The sequence below is a fragment of the Artibeus jamaicensis genome, unplaced genomic scaffold (assembly GCF_021234435.1).
Source record: "Artibeus jamaicensis isolate MK-2021 breed Jamaican fruit bat unplaced genomic scaffold, CSHL_Jam_final contig_332, whole genome shotgun sequence".
Classification (NCBI taxonomy): domain Eukaryota; kingdom Metazoa; phylum Chordata; class Mammalia; order Chiroptera; family Phyllostomidae; genus Artibeus; species Artibeus jamaicensis.
In genome coordinates, this window is record NW_026521788.1 from 15,944,875 (window position 1) to 15,966,098 (window position 21,224).

The 21,224-nt window shown below is 41.2% G+C and overlaps 1 long non-coding RNA gene across 3 annotated transcripts in view; it reads right to left on the reverse strand.

Moving 5' to 3' along the window:
* Positions 1–1,995: 1,995 nt before the first annotated feature.
* Positions 1,996–21,224, reverse strand: part of LOC119055719 (uncharacterized) — a 61,012-nt gene continuing 41,783 nt past the window's right edge. The window contains exons 2-5 of one of the 3 annotated variants that reach the window (XR_008391343.1): positions 18,639–18,804; positions 15,986–16,262; positions 15,010–15,470; positions 1,996–2,134 (exon numbers count right to left, since the gene is read on the reverse strand). This is a non-coding gene — a long non-coding RNA (uncharacterized LOC119055719). Of the gene's footprint in view, positions 2,135–13,103; positions 15,471–15,985; positions 16,263–18,638; positions 18,805–21,224 lie in introns of those variants that run through there. The other 2 variants (XR_008391342.1, XR_005083744.2) reach the window with 2 other exon arrangements.

The following is a 21,224-nucleotide window of genomic DNA, read 5'->3' on the forward strand; positions in this document are numbered from 1 at the left end:
ATTGCTAATTTACAATGTCATTTGTACTCATTGAGACTAGATGCTACCTCACACTTTTATCAATACAACACTTCATTCGGTCACTATCAATTCATCAGAGTCAGACTGACAGATGATTGGCATTCTGGCTCCTGATTTATCATAATGGTTTCATTCTTCAGGATCAGACACATCCTTAGGTAGCCTGTGACAATTTCCTATTTGGAATCACTTTCAGCCACATTATGAATGAAACAGGAAAATACATATATTGTCATCTTTTGTCAGAGTTCGTCTTTCATGACAGTGTTAATCATACCCAGACACATTCAGGCATCCAGTGCCTTCCGTTGTCACCAACTACACCACTGTGCTGTCCCTAACAAGTCTGCCATTCTTGAGTGATTCTGTAGGTCTCACACCTTTTCTTACCTCCTTCTGCAGCAGGACTCCCTTTTCCCCATTCTCCCTGCCCTTGCAACTAGGTGGCAATAGGGTAGTCACACCAAGATGTCAACCAGCTGATATGTAATGCCCATTTCCCACAAAATGATGCCTGAAACCAGTAAAATGGATCAGTCTGTAATACCCTTAAGGTGTCATGCTAATAATGGGAATTTCTGGGATTGTGCCAGAGCTTCTGGGAGTAAAGGTATGTCAGGTCTCGGGCAGGAAGGGCATTTAGCACTTTTACAAGCACTACTCTGGAGAAGCAAGAGTTAGGGGGACATGCCATCACCGCTGCCACAGATAGCCAGTCCGATCTGCTCATACCCAAAATAAAGGGAGTCCTGCCAAGGGCCATTTTGAATCATCTTTGGAGCAGAAGAAAAAATAAGGTGCTATCCTGATTCTTCCAAAACTCTCCTACTAATTCTGCACACATAATATCTCAACTCCTAGGCATTACTTGGAATCAATTTCATCCACACCAAACTACAGGATGAAGAGGTTCAAAAGGGAAATTTCTTAACCGTGTACAGTCCTCTGACCACATCCTTCCCAGAAAGGAGGGGCTGAGCTGTGGGTCACTGCCCATGGCATCTAAATGCACAAGGCTTTTTTTTTTTTTTTGGTTGTTTATTTTATTTGGGGCTATGGACTTGGACTTTTGAGAAAATTCTCTGTCACCATTATCAAGACAATCTTACACTTTGGGGAGTTTAACTAACCCCACCCACACAAATAGAATGACTCACCCCAGAGGGGTCTGAGTTGGTGTCTGGTTAGGCAATGAGATAAAACAGCTGCTTTAAAAAGCAATGTCCTAAATTATCCCTTCAGCAACTGCCTCTAGAAAGAAAGGCCCAGAGAGAAGGCATCCAGATACTATTTCACAGATATATCAAAGTCCCAGCAGAAAATAAATAATGGCACACGCAAATTGTGTAATAGGAGAAGAGTTTATCATAAAGAGACTCTTTTCAGAGAAATGGGGAAACAAGAACTAGTGTGGCATCTAGGGCTAGCAGCAGCCACGCTCCCCTCACCGTCCCTGGGCCTGAAAGGCCATGAAGAAGGGCCGTTTCTAAAGAGAGAGAATTGGGAGGAGGGGTCCTAACAGGAGGCAGGAGTTATAACAGTATTGGGACCCAGACAGCCCACACCATCCCCACAGGAAGCAATTTAGGGGAAGAAATACCCTAGTTTCATTCCGATCTGATTGCCAAATCTCCTGCTGGTGCCTCCAGCTGACCAATTCCAACAGGAAGCCCAGGGCAAGTCCACAGGTCAGCCTACCAGGGCACAGAGCTGGGTAAAGAAGGATGGACACTGGATCTAGAGGGGAATGAGCAGACATACAGCGGCTAAGGTACCTTTGTGTGCATTCAAGTAACTCAAGTCGAAGAAAATTAAGGTCTCTTTAAGTCTTCTCCAGCTCTAAAATTCTGTAATTTTAAATATATTCTTTGAATTAGATAACTTGATATTTTTCTTTCCAGATTGCCCAAGTACTCTCTTAAAAGAATGTGTCCAAACCCAGAGTAGGAAATGGGCTTTATCTCATACCTCAATTCTGACCAATGGGTCGCACCTGCCTGCACTGCTGGGTTGAGGATTGGGAGGCCCCACTGGGCTCAGCAGGAGTAAGCGCAGTGTTGATGTGAAACGCCCACCAGGGACTCCTCCGCAAGTGTGAGGGTATCCAGCAAACCTAGGCAAAAGTAAAAATTGAGGTAGTTATCCATGTAATCTGGTTCAAAATAAATGTAAGCAAAATATTCCTTTTAAGGTTGTGTATGTTTATGTTTGTGCATAACTTCAATTTACCTGCTTTGTGGAGGACAAAAAAACCATTTTTTATGATTATGGCATACACCGTATCATGACAGTTTGGCTCAGTTGGTTGGTGCCTCATACCGTACACCAAGAGGTTTTGGTTTGAAGTTTTTCTCTCTCTGCCGGCCCCCCATTTCCTCTTTTAAATCAACAAACATATCCTTGGGTGAGGATTAAAAAAATCATTCACTTTGTAAGATCGGCAATGCCATTTGGACATTTCAAGTATACAATAGACACATATTGGATAGCACAAATACAGAACAGTTCCATCACTGCAGAAAGGTCTGGAAGGTGATGTTCTAGCTCCCAAGGTTGGACACAATGAAAATGATGTGTCTGTAAACATTGCGTAGGCATTTAAGTAATCCTGTTATGTACCAGGCAACAAGCTGAGTGCTTAAACATTATCTCATTTAATGATTTGTATGTGTGTGTGCTGAGAATGCTTAAGACCTACTCTAGGAAATTAACTATAGTTATCATTCTATATATTAGATCCTCAGAACTCCTTAGAACTGAAAGTTTTACCATTACACTTATATCTCCCTATTTCACACTTCTCCAGTCCCTCACAACCACTATTCTCTCTGCGTACATGAGATTAGCTTTTTGGTTTGTTTTGTTTAAATTCCACCTATAAGTGATGTCATATATTTGTCTTTAATTGTCTGGTTTATCTCACTTAACATAATGGCCTCCAGATTTACCCAAGATCTCTTTTTTATGGCTGAATGATAGTCCATTGTGTGTGTGTGTGTGTGTGTATTATAAATACAGCACATCTTCTTTATCCATTCATCTGTTGACAGACACATAGGTTATTAGGTTATTTCCATATTTTAGCTATTGTGGATAATGCCGCAGTGAACATGGGAATGCAGCTATATCTCTTCAAGGTACTAATTTCATTTTCTTTGGATATATACCCAAGGTTGAGATTGCTGGATAACATGATAGTCTTATTTTTAATTTGTTGAGGAATCTCTATTGTTTCTATGGCTGCTACATCAATTTACCTTCCCACCAACAGTGCACACATGTTCCCTTTTCTTGACATCCTCACTAACATTAGTTATCTCTTATTTTTTTGATAATAGTCATTCTAACAAGTGTAAGGCCATATCTGTCATGGTTTTGATTTGCATTTCCCTAACGATTAGTGATGTTCAGCACCTTTCTCTGCACCTATTAACCATTTGTATTTCTTTTTTTGAAAATGTCTAGTAAGGCCCTTTACTCAGTATCACCTTTAATCTTCACAATCATCCTGTGAGGGAGGAATTATCACTTTCGTGTTATAAACAGGCCAAGAGAGGCAAAATAATTTGTCCCACAACCACAAGGTAGTAATTAAAAGCGCTCATATTCAAAACTAGATCTTTCTGACATTATAGCTCACATGCTTTACCATTATATCTATAGCTACAATGAAAGAGCAAGTCTGTTGCATAATTCACTCGGTGTTGAGTATTTTAAGTATTTTTAAGTATTTTATTGATTATGCTATTACATTTTTCCCAAATTTTTATACCCTTTATCCACCCTGTACCCCCTGCCCTCTAGTATTCTGCCTCCTTTAGTTCATGACCATGGGTTGTACATATAAGTTCTTTAGCTTCTCTGTTTCCTGTAGTATTTTTAACCTCCCCCATCTATTTTATGCCTACCAATTATGCTTCTTATTCCCTGTATCTTTTTCACCCCCATTCTTACCCTCCCCCTCCCCACTGTAATCCTCCATGTGATCTCCATTTCTCTGGTTCTGTTTCTGTTCTTGTTCTTTGCTTGGTTTTTGTTTTTTTAGGTTCAGTTGTTGATAGTTATTAGGTTGTTGTCATTTTACTGTTCATAGTTTTTGACCATCTTCTATTTCTTAGATAAGTTTTTTTTAAACATTTCTTACAATAAGGACTTGGTGATAATGAACTCCTTTTACTTTACCTTATCAGGGAAGCACTTTATCTGCCCTTCCATTCTGAATGACAGCTTTGCTGGATAGAATGATCTTGGATGTAGGTCCTTGCCTTTTATGAGTTGGAATGCTTCTTTCCAGCTCCTTCTTGCCTGTAAGGTTTCTTTTGAGAAATCAGCTGATACTCTCATGGGCACTCCTTTGTAGGTAACTTTCTCCTTTCCTCTTGCTGCTTTTAAAATCCTCTCTTTATATTTGATCTTGGGTAACTTAATTATGATGTGCCTTGGTGTGTACTTCCTCGGATCCAATTCCTTTGGGATTCTCTGAGCTACCTGGGCTTCCTGGAAGTCTATTTCCTTTGCCTGATTGGGGAAGTTTTCCTTCACTGTTTGTTCAAATAAGTTTTCAATTTCTTTCTCTTCCTCTTCTCCTTCTGGTACCCCTATGATTTGGATGTTGGAGCATTTACAGTTGTCCCAGAAGTTCCTAAGCCTCTCCTTATTTCTTTGCATTTTTGCTTCTTCATTCTGTTTTGGTTGGATGCTTATTTCTTCCTTTTGTTCCAAGTCATTGATTTGAGTTCCTATTTCCTTCCTTTCCCTGATAGTTTCCTATATATTTTGCTTTATTTCACTTTGGGTAGCCTTCATTTCTTTCTCCATTATGCGACCATATTCAACCATTTCTGTGAGCATCCTGATTACCAGTGTTTTGAATCCATCTGATATGTTGGCAATCTCTTTACTGCTTAGTTCTATTTTGGGAGCTTTGATCTGTTCTTTCATTTGGGCCAGAATTCTTTGTCTCAGTGCACCTGTTATGTTGTAAGAGAGTGGAGCCTTAGATATTCACCAGGGCAGGGCAACCCTCTTTGCTGTGTGTTGTACCACTACCCGTGGGGAAGGGGTCAGAGAGGGAAAAATACCACTCAGTTGCTCCACTCTAGCCCCACTTTCCAACGAACTCTCCTGTGAGACCAGGCGTTTCTCCCACCTTTGCAACCCACACAGTATTTTACAGCTAGAGGTTTTGAGTCTTTAATTTCCCACTCAGCCAGCCTCACCTTGCCTATGCAGTCCACCACCTTGCCACACATCCTGTCTGCTCGGCTGCCCATCTCCATCCCTCCTACCGGTCTGGACGAATGTTTTTTTTAACTCATTGGTTGGTTGTACATGCAGTTTGATATTCTGGCAGTTCTGGTTGTATACTGTTTTTAAATTGGTCATTATCCTTCTTTTAGTTGTGTGAGATGGCAAAGCATTTCTACCTATGCCTCCCTCTTGGCCAGAACTTTGGTGTTGAGTTTTTAACACCTGTGACTCCCTAGAGATATTAACTAAGTTGAAATACAATTTGTTTTCAAAACCAGCATATTTCCTTACATAATATATTGTTCAAATGTATGATAAAGCTAGGTATGAGATATTCTTAAACTAACCTTTTCTCCATCTTTAGTATTACAACTATGAATAGTAAGCAAATAAAGGATTGTTGTAATACTTGTTCCATCTGTATCAGTAAGGGCCCCATCAAGAACAAATGGAACGCTCAAACTGAGCGACTGAGGAGAATGAATGAAGTGATGACCATCGAGGCTTAGACAAAAAGACAAGTACATACCCCATGTTAAGTAAGACTGAGGGCCATTTCTACCTGAAGCCTGCAGTAGGACAGGAACAAAAGACAGAAGCATTTACTAGGACCAGAGAGGGGAGTTGTATGGAAAAGGCACCTGATGGGAGCTGTGGCACTTTGTAGAGGATGCAGTGAACTTAGAGTGACTCAGCCGGAAGAGAGCCACCTCACTCACCATTGAGACAGCCCATACAGTGCAGATTCCTGGGTACCCAGCAAGATGGAGAACCATGGGGAAGAAGGATACAGAGGAGATACCATGCATATTATGTTAGAGTTGGTTGGGGGGAAAATCTACAGGTATTTCGCATGAGGTTTGTGTTAACGGAGATGGGTTGAGTAACAACAGACTTCTTTGCATCACAAAGAGCCACTTATGGCCAGTTAGATCTTCAGGGTAGAAAAAATGCCCAACCGTAGGCCTAAGCAGGCCACAGGCCTCTTCCTATTACCAGTTCAAGTACAGTGACTGAATGTTGGACTTCACTATGGGATTTCTTTTACACAATGGCAAAGGACACAGAAACTATGTTAGGGGGCTAACCTGAAGCAAACAGGAACTTACCAAGAACATATGCTTGAGTATAAAGCCTGCTAGGCTAGTGGCCCAAAAACTGGCAGTTAAGAGTTGCAGTACTGAGAACAAGGTTCGTGGGTGGTCTTAATTCCAGGGCCACTTCTCTGGAGTTTTGCAGACTAATTTTTTAAAAGATTTTATTTATTTATTTTCAGAGAGAAGAGGAAGGAGGGAGAAAGAGAGGGAGAGAAACACCAATGTGTGGCTACCTCTAGTGCACCCCCCACCAGGGACCAGCCTGCAACCCAGAAACATGCCCCAACCAGGAAACAGAACTAGCGACCCCTTGGTTCACAGGCCCATGCTCAGTTCTCTAAGCCACACCAGCCAGGGCTGGAGACTAACTTTTGGGTCACTATTTATCAAGTGTCTACTCCATTCCAGATACGGCATACCAATCACCCAGCTCCTCCCATTGTTCCTGACCATACTACTTCCTTTACTTTAGTTATGACTTTTCACGTGCTACTCCCTCTTCCTGTTCCCCTCCCCCTGTCCTGGTAAACTCCTACCCTTACTTCAAAACCCTCCTTGGTGATTACATCCTCTGGGAAACCTTTCAAGTGCATGCCCTGAAGGCTGAGGGACTCCCTCCCTGAGATCCCCACAACTCTCATTCTGCTTATTCTGCTGTTATAACAAGTATCAGAATACAGTGAAATGAAGCTGTTGACATGTCTGTCTCCTCATGTAAACTAGTGCTTACCCTGAAAAAGGTTGGTTTTCATTAAATTTTAGTTCAGGAAATGTATCTTAAGGCAATATTTAAGTGCTATGGGACTATGGGAATGATGGTAATGTTGGAGGAAGGGAGGTAAACAAATACTAAATAAAGTCCTTGGTCCCTGCCTTCAGAAGGGGTTATCAGAAAAAATACAGGGTACCCAGTTACAATCGGATTTCAGATAAGCAACAGATAACTTTTAGTATAACTTAAAATATATATCTCAGGTAAATAAATTCAAATATTGCTGGGACACACATACATTAAAAACGTTTTTATCTGACATTCCAATTTAATTGGGCATCTTGCATTTTAATTTGTTAAATCTGAAAACCCTATTCAGAGGACTCATCCTCCAGCTGACAAAACAAGATGTGACCGTGGGCCATTAGCACCACACGGCAGAGCATGCCAAGAACAGTGTGGCAGTGAGGGAGTGCTAGAGGAGGCCCCGGTGGCACCAAGCAAGAGTAAGCCCTCCCTTATTTTTCAGTACAGAAGAAAAGGAGAGAAGCCATGTTTTTTGGTTCCTCCTGGCATAAACCAGTAAGCATGGCTTCTCTCTGGCTACCCCAGTGTGTAGCAGAATGGAAAGCTTCAAAGAGATCTGGGCTGAAGTCACACACAGACCACTGACCAGCTTGTGTGGCTTTCAGAAAATCACTAACCTTCCCCAAGTGTCATTTTCTTTTCTGTCACTGAAAAAGTCAGAACCGACTTTTTTTTTAAAAAGGGAAGAAGGAGTGCTTTCATGTACTTAGGAACTCATATAGGATGCACTCTGAGAAAAATTAAAATCTTCCCGTAGCTTCATCCACTGTCCCACCCTCTCCTGCCTCCCATCCCTGACACAGAAGGGCCGCTGGGCGTGAGCCAAAAAAATTAATGCTTATCCCATGCCTCATTTCCCAGAATCTCCTATGTTAAGGGTCAGCAAGTTTTTTCTGTCAAGGGCCCCTACAGTAAATATTTTAGGCTTTGCAGGCCATCTAATTTACAAATCATAAACTATTTTAGGCTTTTTGAGTTTCTGTTGCCACCAGTCAACCCTTCCAGTGTAGCGTGAAAGCAGCCAAAGATAACATGTAAACAACAAGTGTGGCTGTGTTTCCGTACAACTGTATTTATGGACACGGAAGCTGACTGTCCTATAATCTTCATGTGTCGTGAGGTAGTCTTCTTTTTTTCATTTTTAAAAATCTTATAAAATGCAAATAACCATTCTTAGCTCAAAGGATATAAGAAAAAAGACAACAGAGCAGAGGTGACCCTCAGCTGTGGTTTACTTACCCCTGTTCTATATGGCTGAATTGTGAACCTCTGATACTCTCTCCACCCTGGAGGGGTGGCCCGTCTCCTGCTATTCGTACCCAAGAACAAAGTTAGGAAAAGAGCTGGTTGCAGTTCTTCCCTCTGAATCCAAAGACATTATGTCACTACTTCCTGTCTCATCCTTTATCTGCTTAAAAGAAGACCCAGGGTGAGGGGGCATTATATTTAGCAAGCTGCTAAATAAAGTCACTGAGAAATACAAATGAGGTAAATAAGGACAGACCGTTAGCAGGGATGGTCCATGTGTTGAGTAATCTTGAAAATCATACAGCAAGGGAAATAGAGAAATCAAAATGTTTTTCTTATATATTTTCCACCACGATTATTTTACTTCATGGAAAGCAGAGTAATGTGTGAGGTCATTTTTCCTTCACACAATTCACTTTCAAGTAGTTAAAATAAAAAAGGGAAGTTTCTCTCAACAGAGAAGCGCCAATGCCTGAAGGGACGTTTCTCACGAAGGCCCTTTCTGTCCTCCCCCACCCCGCCCCTCTTTCTCCACTTCCCTTCGCTCCCTTCTCAGCTGCTCCCAGCACATCCCATTTCTCCCAGTTAGAGAGTGCCCACCTCTATGCTTTTTCCCCACAAGACTGGGGTGCTAACAAATACCAGGTACATTACAAAGCCAGGAACCCAACACAAACTACAGTGCTTAGAAATCATTGTTGTTTTGATAACATCAGAAAGGTAGGGAAAATATATCCTTAAAGTTTATAAAAGCAAATAGTGCCAGGTATGCAGTGATACAGAAAACCCAAGCAAAAACAAGGGGCTTGTTTCAATAACTCAGGAATTTTTTTGTTGGTGAGACATGGCAATGAACTTTAACAACAATCCTAGAAAGTTTAGAAAAAAGGGCCCTCCAGATGACATGAGGGGGAAAATCATGTTTTGATCAAAGTAAAAAGCATCCACAAGAATTGAATGATAATTAGGGATAATTATAGTCAAGTACAAGGGTGCCAGAACACTGGTGTCTGCCCAGCAAGTTACAGTGGAATTGAAGGTAATTTTTAATCACTTGGAAAGCGGCATTTTTATTTCTTGGCTGATGAATCTTTCACAGACAATCTCAGTGTAGTTACAGAGCATTTCAGTTCAACCAAGTTCAAAGAAACTATGAAGGGGCACTTCCTTCTCAGGTACTTCAGCAAGTGCCTTCAAAGGAGCTTTGTGGAGCACACAAGGGCTCACTCCAGTTCAGGCCTGGTGTGGCCCCTTTGGAGCCAAGCGAACGTAAGTGCATGAAACTCCTCGATCCTACTTCCTCCATCAGTACAGTGGGGATGGATAATGCTCTGTCCTACTCACAAGCAGCTCTGCTGTGAAGCTCAAACAACACGATATGTAAACAAGGCTTTGCAAATTATAAAAAACAGAAGTGCTTCCTATGATTATGGTTGTTATTGAAGAAGGAATGGTTGCTCGGGTTAATTGCTAAGCCATTGAAGAGCTGCTTCAGTTAGTTGAACAGATGACTTGTAAGTGTTAATCAGCACATGTCTTGGTTACCACTTTAGGCCTGGTGAGTCAGAGCCCAAGAGCACGAGGCCCAGGTCATGGGCCCCATGGGACCAGCTCATCTGACTTGGACAGAAGGAGCTTCCGAGTTAAAGAAATCTGGACCTGAATCCCATCTCTGCCCCTTAGTCAGTAGGCAAGCCCCTTATCCTAGCCAAGCCTCAGTTTCCCTACCCCTAAAACTGGGACATGAATACTACCTTACAGGGTTGTTATGAGGCTGAGAGATAATATACATAATCCCTGATACATAGTAGGTTTTTCACAAATAGGAACAAATACTGTAAAGGGAAGAGGTAATGGCTTGAACCCTCACAAGCTACTTTGCAAATGCATGTGGAGACTGATTATGTGAACAATCTGCTCAAATCTATTCCTATGTCTTGAAAAAAATCCAAAACACTTGGCCCACTGATGATGGGATTTGCATCTAGAATAAATGACAGTACATTATATACCAATTTCTTTCTGTTACATTTCTTATTATAATATAGTTCCTGAGACACACTGAAGAAAATTTGGGTAATTTGACCTAAACTGGCCATGTGACTGCCCCATGCTGGAAAGTGTCCATCTTCCCCTCCCCCTAGCCCTGCCCTTCCGTTTACCGTGAGTTCTTTCCAAACTTCTGCCTCCCTTTGCCTCTACATTCAACCCAACCCCCTAGACACACTAGGCATCTCACTATTTCCCAGTGTCACTCTCTGCCTGGAAAAACTGACACTGTCTTAAGTCAGGCATACTGGAAACAGGTGATGAGACACTAAGATTTAGTGCAGGGGGCTTAGTGGGAAGCTCGTGGAAAGATCTGAGAGGGAGAGAGGGACGCAGGATTGGGCAAAGACAGAAGATGGGCCGCAATGCCTCCTAAACTGAGGTTTCAGCTGATCCCATGTGAAGCTCTGGAGCTGAGATGACCCTTCTGAGAAGTCATAAATTGGGTCTAGGAGCTATGCACTCTACCCCACCTTGACCAGCCATTAGAGGTGGGCTTCCCCCAGGGAGGGTGCATACCCTTTGGCAAAGAGTTCTCCTAGAGGGACTCAGTTGAGATCCATCAGGAACTAACCCTCCCTGCAGCTGGACCATGTGCGTCTCCTCCTGAGGGGCACCTGGGAAGGACTCCGCCACATTCACTACCCTAATTTCCAAACCACTGTCTAGACCTCAAGGCCCATATTCACCACCGCATCACCACGAAGCCCGTTCTGACCCTGTATTCTTTCCCTCTTCATATTTGAGATATGGGTACCACACCTACAAGACACTTCCAGATGACTCTTGCATTGCCACTGAGTTCAAAGGTCACAAAGCTCAAAATATATACTACTTGGTACCACTTCTCAAAATTCCAGTGGATGTAGAGAATGAAAAATTCATACTCCCTTAAATATAAGCAGTGATGCATGTTCTTACAGCTAAAATTTCCAAGACCTCAGCATATTTAAACATACTTAATACTTTTTAGCTTGGTTCCTCTTTTTGTTTATAGGAAAGAATATTTCATGGGTAATGATACAATTCTATTCTTACACAATATCCATTGGGGTTTTCATTTCCTTCATTTGCTGAATAATTTTTCTTTATAAAGTATTCTCTTGAAAATATAACAAGAAGTACTATATACTGAAAGAAAAGTCAGACTAGACAAGCAGGGCCAGATTAACAAGAAGTCTTCTAAGTTACACAAAAGTATCAGTCATAAAAAATATAGTTGTGGGAAAAAAACAGCCTTCAAAATGAGCACACCTGTCCAGCTCCCTTATGGAGAGGAGAAATGAGCATTCACGTCACAGTAGTGTCATCATTTCACATACTGAAATAATTCATTGAATCAAAAACATGAAAATGATTGCTTCACAATAAATAGGTTACATGAATGAAACAACTTGAGTAAATGCCAAATTCTTCTACCACATGGAAGAGATACTTGTGTGAAGCACTTATACACACATCTATATGTATGTATATGTTTAAACATGTTTAGAAAACATCAAATAAAATAAATCATGCATTTATGTGTAAATATATACTCATTTGTGTGTTCACCCATGCACACGTTTCTCGAGCAAATACAGCTGTTGTCTGTTGGGAAATCACACCACTTCACACCGACAGAGCTCTGCAAAGTGACCCCAAATCAACGTTATGGCCTTTGACATGGGACCACTCCCCAGTGCTCCCAAGTCTGTAACACAATATACAACACCACCCTCAGACCTAGGCAAGCAGCCCCCGCTCATCCACACATGAGGTCACCTATGCTTCGAAGGTCTTGCACACATTTTCTAAGGTGTCTTTGGGTGCCTGGGCCCAACCAGAGCTGGTAGTGTCTTCCAGGTTGGGCACCTCCATCCCAGCCCTGGACTCGCATGGGCCCTGGCTCCCACTTACGCTTTGCTTTTCAGGGAACTCTACAACCTTCTGCCCCAAAGCACGGTTGACCAGACACCCCAAGAAACCCCTAACCTCACACCTCTTGGTTGTCTGGGGTCTGTGGTTAGAGCCTGCTCCAGGAGGTTGGCCTGGCAAATGGGTCACTCCCACTCGCCAGCATGGCATTTCTTCACAGAGGACTGGGCCACCAGAGCAAAACACACACACATGTACACATATACACATACACATCCCAACATACAGACTTCGGGTCACTCGCTCACAAAGGGTTCAATGTCCACTTTGGGGCTTGAGTCCAGAGTTTGCGGGCCTGTCAATGTTCTCAGTGCAGGGCCTCTCGTCACCCTGTGTGATTCCCACCCTCATTACTGGCTCAGGGGTGGCCATGATACTCTCACCTGCTACTTGTCACATGTCAGACAGGACTCGATAGTGATCTCACTTATCTCCTCCACGGTTTTCAGAGACCATAACTCCACAATGCACATGTCCACAGACCCTTGCAATACACTTCCCCTCATCTCTGACCAATGTGATTAACATTGCATTTTCCCAGGTTGGTCTTCTTGTGGGAGTGGGACCAATCTTCTCACTGGGGCCACAGGACCCTCTCCTATCGTCAACATGAAAGAGATCACTAGGGATGCAGTGAAGTCTTTGGATACAGCCCAAAGCATTCAAGAGCACGCATGGTTGAAAAAACGTGTTATTCTACATTTATATTATAAACCTGCAAACATTAAATTTAACATGAACAAAAATGAATGATTGGTCCCATATTTTTGTATACTCTGGGTAAAAATTGTGTTCGTAGTCATCAGCAAAGAAGCACAGTAACAATCTTTAAGAGTCAATGGAAGCCAATATTCATAAGGAGAATAATATTCATAAAGTTCCTAAGAAGAACCTCAAGGAGGATGAAATACCATAAGTAATAATATGGCCAGGACTAAAGAAATGGTTTTTAGAGAGCTGAAGAGGTAAGAAAATCTATTCATAAAGCTTCAATACAAGCAGACTCTAAAGAGCTGTGGTACTGCAAATAACATATATTCTACTTTTTTCCTATGGGAGATATTAAGTTACCCAGGAACAGTGCGCCTTTTACAAGAAAGGAAAAAGGTGGTTCCCGCACCTAACAGGAAGGATGACTGCTACACACCGCGTGGGGTCTACGCATGCACTGACTACATAATGAACATTAGTATCACTCCTTTGCCCATTATTCTAAATCTTCATTGACAAATGACTATACTACACATGGACCCATTACTATTATGATTTTTAACTAAATTGGTCATATAGATGAGGCTCTGCAAAAAAATATTTCCCCAGGGCCCTGTATAGCCTAGAGGTGGCCCTGATCCTCTGAGTTTAACATTCACGCCAAGCCCCTGAGATACTACTGACTGAACAGTAACTTTTACAAGCCCCTTTTCAGTGCAGCAAATTCTCTGAACACTTTCCAGATTGTGATAAATATCACAATTAGTCACTAAATGATACTTTGTTTTAGTCCAATGTAACATCTTCCAGTGGAATTTTTGAGCTATATAGATTCTTAAAATAAAAAATAAACATTGAGACCATTTTCCCTGCCCCATGTCAGTCCTTTTCTTACCTATTTTGTTATCCATTATTTGAAGTGAAAAATTCTATAATTGTTTTAAATTTCAAATAAAGGTAATTCGTATTCCAAGACAATCTGGTATGACATTGACCCAGGATGCTTACCACATCTGCCCCAGCTGCTTCACTTTCCCCCTCCCACCTTGAAGTCGTCCGGAACCCAATAGAATGATGAAAATGTTTCCTTCTTTTTATAACCTCCACTGCCCTGTTTAATCACCCATCCCAATGTCCAACAATGTCCACACTGCTTTCTCGTGTGGCTTCCTCCTTGATCTGATGAACATACCTGTGGATTGACTGACTGTCCATGTCTCCTGGGTCCTAACCAGAGACATCCGATAACCCCATCCTAGTCTATCCAGGCAAATAAAACATTTCTAAGGGGCAAAGTTACTTTTCAATAAAGTCCATACCTTAAACCTCTATGGATTTATCTGCTGCTCTCAAATACAGGCTCAAAATAGTTCTTAAAACTTTAAAAATGTCATTCCTAAACATGCTAATAACCCTCTCCTAAAAAATATTTAAGCCCCTTTGATTAACTCTGTGAGAAGCTATGAACATCAGTCTGTTTCCTTTCTGGCACTTTTGTTTTTTTACTCTTCTCCCAGTTATTGTTTTTCCTATTTGAAATTCAGGTCTCCTGATTTTAACCCATGTGAAAGAAACATAATATTTATCTTCTCATCTGTTGTGAGGTTTGTTGACAGATTTTTCTCAATCCCTACAAACAAGAAAGGTAAAGTTCCACCATGTCCGGCTACCCCCAAGTCCACTGGGGTAACACGCCATCACTACACCCTTCTTCCCACCCCCTGAAATTGCAGAACACTTTCCCCTTAGACTCCCCACTCCTGAGGTTAATGCCTGATGGCTTCAGAGGTTTTGGGGTACATTTGACACCTAGATGTGAGAAGTGAAGCCAGAATACTGTGACTCACACTGCAGTATTTATGATTTTACATGCTAAAAAAACTGGAGCTCTCTTTTATTACCTGTAAATGAACTTACATTGGTTTACAAAGTGATACTGGACAACTTAAGCTTGACCCAAACTTTAGTAACTGGTTCATTCTGGTTTCCTTGGGAGAGAATCACCTGCCCAGGATGCTTTCTTCTGTTTTCTTTCTCTTTATCTCTTCTGGGGTCATCCAAATTAGGGGAGGGGCTTTGAAGTCATCAGTAAGTTTAATATTCAAAATATTTAATGAGCAATGGAGTGCAGGCACCAACCAATCAGAACAGACACCAATGGACACGACTGCTAGAGCCTTGCTAGCTAGTACCGCATAACGTCAACCCTGGCCGTCAGCATCCATTCACGCTGACTTCCAGTGGAATTTGCTCTTTATCCTTGGGACCTATCACTATGGTATCTGTGGTCAAAACACCCAAATCCTGCTCTGTTCTCAGGTTGATGTGTCCTCGAAGGTCATGAAGATGACTCCAGAGACTGCTGAATCATTTGACATCTAGACACAGGAAAGAAAAGGTAGACTGTAATGATTCACATTTGTAGCAGTTACAAATTTTACATACTAGGACAACAGTAAACACAAAAGGCCACCCTTACACACACATCTCAGGGGGGTGGGAAAATTTTGACTCTCTGGCATTTCCTAGAGCTTCAGGCATCTGTATTGCTGCACTGGGCATCCTCTGCCTAGATATTCCTTTGTTCCCTCTTCTATTTCGCTGCTGTAGAGGCATGCCGGAATGGCAGACTTGCCTACAAAAATTGTTATCTTTCTCCTATTTGACCCTGAAAACAACTTATGCAATGAAGATACCATCTTCATTTTATAACTGTTGAAACTCATGCCCAGAAAGATTGGGCATGCCCAGGAAGGTGATTTCAAGTCCCATTCTCTTTTCACCAAAGCACAAGGGCATCCGTAATTAAACGTACATACATTTGGGAGCTGTGACAATTCCCCGGTGAGACCACTCCCATTCACAAAAACTTTTTTTAAATGCTACTACTCACCTGTTTCTTCTATTATTCCTTTAGCAAAGAGGCGGCACATTCAAAACTGCTTAGCCTTTTTGGGTGAAGCAAATGGAGTTTTAACAGGTGGATTGTGGGCAAATTTGAAGCATATACCACTTTCAGACTTCATCTCTTGGATCACTCTCACAATCCACCCACCATGTCCTTCTTCTCATCGCACTGGCTGCCTGGATGCAGAGGAACTGGTGGAGAAGACTAGATGGAAGGAGTCAGGGTCCCTGAATGAATGCATGGAGCAGCAATGGCCTGTGACCTGTACGGAAAAGAAACTTTTACTGTGACAGCCACTGACACACTGGCACTCTTTCTTGTTGCACTAGCAATTTATCCTAATATGAAAAGGGGGGAAACCATATTTTACTGTCTAGGATACAATGACACCAAATATTTTAAACAATAAAGAGATGAAAGAAATTGTCTTCAGATTTTAGTGTTCTCTTATATTTGACAGTGAAAAATCTTAATGACTAAGTTCAGGAAAGACCCGGGATGGGCGAGTTTCACAAATACACACACACACACACACACACACACACACACACACACACACACACACACACAGAGTTTTGATTTATATTTACAATTCACAATTTTACATCAATATTTTTAGATAGGATGGATTCAGGCTTTTAAAGAACAGAAACATAATATTGGGGAGGTCTAGAGCACAAATTATAGGTACAAAAATAAATATTTATTGAGGATGAGAAAATTACAACAAATTCAAAATTTTGAAAGCTGACAAACACCATAAGCATCGCAACATTAAAAGAAGATAATATTTTTATAATTATCTTCTTACTTATTTTGGCTGCATATTCTTTTATTACCCTTGCTATGAATTTATATTGTTTTTATAAAGGACAGAAATATAAATGTCTTTCTTCTAACACAGCTGGTAAAAATTTGTGTTTTTTATTGATGGTAACGTCATGTGCATATTTAGGATTATTGTCAACTCTGGGAAAATCTCTATCAACTTTCTGCCATACATGATCTATAAGGCTTCGAAGAATTATCCAGGGACTGGCTTTCGACTCTGTAGCGCATTTCGACCTTGTTCCTGCTCCTCAGTCCACATGCTTCCAGTGTCGGAGGCCATCAGATGCATTAATATCACGACAGAACCTCTGTCCTGAATCTCTGTGTTGTGATGTCAGGTGAGTTGGTACAAAGGGCAACAGAAGTTTTTGAAAGGCGTGCGTGTACCGGGATAACTAGCCATGACTCGGAAAGGACTGGAAATCATATCAATATATCCCAGTAAACCTACACTAAGTGTATCCCCAATTGTACTGTCTCTAAGTCATATATTTTAAATAAATAAAAACCACGCCTTCCCCCCTGCCACCTGACATGAGGAGAAGTGTAACCTGAGGAGAAATGAGAAAGTTGAAGAGGAAAGAGTGAGCTTAAGTGATTATAATGGAAATATCTAGAAACTCTCCTTAGAAGTAAATGTTTTAACAAGCCTCAGGCTGCTGTCCCAAACTAGCATGACTCGTGCATGTCAGGGGTTAAACACTCCACTCCCGAATGCAAACATCATTCAGGAAATCCTCCATCAGCTTCATGACCACATCTGTTGAAACTCAACTTTTGTAATGCTTTCTTAAGGTAAAATAAAATAAAAATCTCTTTTTGAAGTGGGCCTACTCACATCCCAGGTGTCTCTGTCATTGCAATACTGATAGTCTAGCACTTACGATAAATGCTGTCATAACTCACAGGAGGCAAGACTGTACATCAAGGTGCTAAAGACAGACATGACCTATTGTCACAGGAAGGTTTTGAAGCAGTCATATTAGCTAAAATATGACCCTCTGAACTTTTTAATTACTTAAATAATTAAAGATGGGTTTGGGATTACCAAAGTGGATTAGAAGTTAGAAGTTGGGTGGAATTTATCTGAGAAAGCTCCTTAGGGGAGATGTATAATTTGGGGCAGAATGGGACAGGGGTTAAGTTTCATGAGGACGTGGACTTCATCTGCTATCTACTGTGTGCACTGCTATCTCCAGTGCCCTTAATACTGCTCAGAACAATGAAGGGATCGATGAACATTTCTGACTTGGGAGGGAGGGAAAAGGAAAGAGGAGAAGGAAGGGAGATAAAGGAAGGAAGAGTGGGGACTGGGCCGGGGGAGGGGGTGGGGAGGGAGGAAGGAAAGAAAGAAGAGAAGGGAAAGGAAAGGATGGGGAGAGGAAGAACGGAGAGTGGGGGTAAGAAATGAGGAGAGGAGAGGTGGTTGACAAGAAGGAAAAGAATGAAAGGAGGGAGGGATGTAGAAAGGTAGGAAAGAGAAAGAAGACCTCTGCCTTAGGTAAATCACAAATCAGTGTGTCTCAGGTTTCTCTGAACATGAAGATAAAAAACAATCCCTCCCTATAAAACTGTTGTAAGGACTAGATGAGCTAATACACATAAGTCACTTATAAGGGCCTAGTACTCAGTGCACTTTAGTTACTATAGTGACTATTTGATCTTCACTTAGTTCCTTTGAGCTCTTATTCAAGGCAACCAACAAGAGAAGTTATTGTTAGTGCTTGGCACAGAGAGAAGGGAGCTAAGTTGGATGATTAATGGAAAATCTTTCAAGAGGCCTGAAACACCTATTCTAAAAACTTACGATTTCATGGGAGAGTCCAGAAGATTTGGAATTTGGTTCTCGGGCAGGATTGAAAGGAACAGCATGCCCTGTGATGTGGCAGGAAGACCCATCTCACACCTCAAATGGGCAAATGCAATCAATAACATCCTGTCGGGAACTTTCTGTGGTCTCACGTAAATACAGGCTACCTGAGTAAAAGATAAAAACTGTCATTTCCTCTCCTGTTCTAGCACGATGACTTATCTATTCCTTTGAAAGAATCAAACCAAAGCAAACAATTGCTTAAACTTTCCTCCTTCTGTGTGTCCATTGTGAAATGTAAGAAATTCTTTTAAAATGGTAGAATACATTTAGGACATTTGCAGAGAGGAACACCAGAAATAATAAGAAATAATTAACTCGATCCAATGGGAAAGTCATTATAATTACACCTCAAACAGCCTATGAGAGAAAGTGTCATGGGCTGTTTAATCAACCCTAAACTGTGGGGGTGACTAGTTGTAATTTAGGTGTTTTCCAATTAACTAATACAAAACAGTAATAAATGGGCAGCTGCATTCTTAACATGATGCTTTCATATACTTAAAGTTAATGGAGAGTTCTTTTAAAACTTTGAACTTGACTAAGGATGTTTATAAAAATTTTTTATTTCTCAAAATTATTATTTATTGTTTATCAAACCCACAATCTTCAATGATATTTAGGTTCACAAAGGCAATGTGAAAAATTACTAAGGCAAGAAGTGGGGGCTATTTTAACATACAGGCAAGCCGTTATGAATGAGGAATTCTTTAAATGGGAACAAGGTTGAAGTCCGGGAATAAAAGACAAATTCACAACTGGTCTCCCACCACTTACAACTTGTTCTTACTCTAAAGGGCAGAAGTGTCCTTCTCAACACTATCCATACTGAGAGAGCTTGGTGTTTCAGAGATGGGTCCTCCTCCGCAGGAACCCACAGAGAAACATGAAAACAATCCGGGAAGGCAACTTATATGCAGCGAGGGCTCCCTGCTGGGGCTCAGCCTGAAGGCTCATCTCACCTCGCTGGGCCAAGTGAAAACAAAGGCTGACATGGTCTGGCTCTGACCTTCACCTAAATCCTCCAGAACACATCCATAATCTTACTGTGACCAAGCATAAGGGTGGGATTCATACTGTTTTTCCTGTGCCTCAGCCTAATTCATGAAAAATCCACATTTCAGCTCATTTGTGCAAGGATTATTTTCAAAGACACGTTTCTGAAGTAACTGGATACTCTTTCAAAATAATCTGTACTTATTTATCAAATAGCCCAATATTCATTAAAGATTAAAGTAGAATCATTTCTACTCGAATCTCAATAGCTAATGAGAAAGAAGCATGAAAAAAGAACTTGACCTTTAAAGTCAGACAAATCTAGTGTAAGATCTTGACTTATTAGAAATAAAACTTGGAATAAATTACCTGACCTAGACAAAGCTGAATTTCCTCAGCTATAAATGGAATCGAGAAGCCTCACCTTATAAGGTAACTGTGAGAAATAGTATATATGCCAAAGAAATACTAAAAATTCCCATCATTATTGTAGTGACCAACATGAGGACTTTGTGGTAATTTGACAGAGACACAGAGCAGTAGTCTATCTAAGTTCCACCCCTGAGGGCCCCAAACTTGGTGGTACAGTAGAAAAATCAATCAAGTTCAGTTTCCTTATCCTTTAAATATGGGGCCCGGCACAAATAATGCCTTTTTTATTACAAAATCTTTCATTACAACATCATAAGCATGCAATTCTGTAACATAACAACATCACACTCAAGCACATCGTATGACATTTTAGGTGAAATTTTCAAATTAAAACTATAAATTATTACATATTATTATCCTACCAACCACACTCCAGCAGGTGTTACTTCTGCCAGACCCTGTAGTTTCGATTCTTATATAGTATATAATTTTAATGTTAAAAAATGTAGGACTTTTTAAAAATTAAAAGCACTGTATAAAGTAACACTAACATACTTGCTGGTGCTGTTAGAATGGCCAGATGCCCTTGGTGTTTGGCTTTGCTGCTTTCTCCGTGCAATTTCCAGTCGACCGCGCAGAGAAGGAGTTCTATGCTTGTCTAGTGCAATTCTACCGGGGTGGTAGGGGCAGCACCAGAACACCTTTGCTGCCTATATGTTTGATATGACATTCTTCCAAACTGAAGTTTGGCCATTCTAGGTAGGATTTGGTGGTGACCATTGAGTAAAGAATAGGAAGCAATTTCTCCTCCTGGAAACATTCAGGAGGAGTCCTCACCTACCGAGCAGGTTTTTGAAGATCCGTGACACCTTCCTCATCACCCTTGTGCGTCTTTCTCTTCTCACTACTCACCAAGCTTGCCCACTGCCCCCTGACCCCCCCTGGCCTGTTCTAGATAAGCCTTGTCCTCCCAGCTGCGAAGTACTCTTCTTGTGGCTGGGATCTGTATTTTAATGACCTTTGACCCTTTCGTGTCACTTCCTACTCTTCTCTTCCCGTGATATTGTTGATTAGTTCTAATTTGGATAAATCCTTCTTTGTAACTACTTATTACCTGTCTGAGATTAGCAAAATAATTGTCCAGCAAAATAATGA